A 1,006-nucleotide genomic window follows, 5' to 3' on the forward strand; every position below is an offset into this window, starting at 1 on the left:
TGCTCTAGTGAATAGAGACATAAAGTTGTTTCCCAGAAATTAAAAAAAAAATAACATAGTAATGTATGTGTGTTTATATAAGCTTGCATGTGTTTATGTGTATCAGTACACATGTGTGGCATTAACTTGGAAGTCAGAATTCCATACTTAGCTTATACTCTGTATTTTTTTTTTTTTTAATGTGAGACAGGTTCCGGAGTTCAGTGGTTGACTTTACTAGCTAGCCTCAAGCCTGAACCACTGTTTGAGAAGGATTAGAAGATTACAGCCAGTATAGGCACATGTCACCATAAACTTTTTCTCTCTCTCTCTCTCTCTCTCTCTCTCTCTCTCTCTCTCTCTCTCTCTCTCTCTCGTGCTCCCCCCCTCTCCTCTCTCTGTCTCTTTCCCTCTCTCTTGGTTCTTTCTCATTTAATGTAGTGGGTGACATTGAGACTAACATTCACACTTCCACTTGGAGCAGTTTACTGAGTGAGTCTTCTCCTAGATTTCACTCATATTACTCTCAATACACTCAGAGGGCTATTGTGTTTATTCTGATTTCATTAACAATTGTACAAACATCCCAGTTTTTAAATATATTTCTTTGTAACAAAATCTGGGCTTGAAAAAAATAATATTTATATTTTTGTCAAAACTGAAGAATGGTCAGGATTATATATGGAGATTATAACTCATCAGGACATTGATCAACTTTAAAAAATAGAGAGGGGATGAATAAAATAAAGTAATAAAATAGTAGGTTGAGGATATAAAATGAAGTGGTGCATTTGTCTGAAAACATTTAAAACAACATAGACACTATTATAATGAAAGATATTATAACTTCAAAATGAGAGAATATAAGTACTTCCTCGGATTGAGAATTAATAATAAAATCATTCTGATTGGATTTAACAGATAAGGGTGAGCACGTAAAGTCTGTTCAGTGAAAGACTAGAGACTGAACTTCAGTATTTTGGCAAAGTAATAAGGATATAAGATGAGTCAGATATTCCAAATAGAA

The sequence above is a fragment of the Alexandromys fortis genome, unplaced genomic scaffold, assembly GCF_014885135.2.
Source record: "Alexandromys fortis isolate MF-2015 unplaced genomic scaffold, M_Fortis_MF-2015_v1.1 scaffold_327, whole genome shotgun sequence".
In the NCBI taxonomy this organism is placed as follows: Eukaryota; Metazoa; Chordata; class Mammalia; order Rodentia; family Cricetidae; genus Alexandromys; species Alexandromys fortis.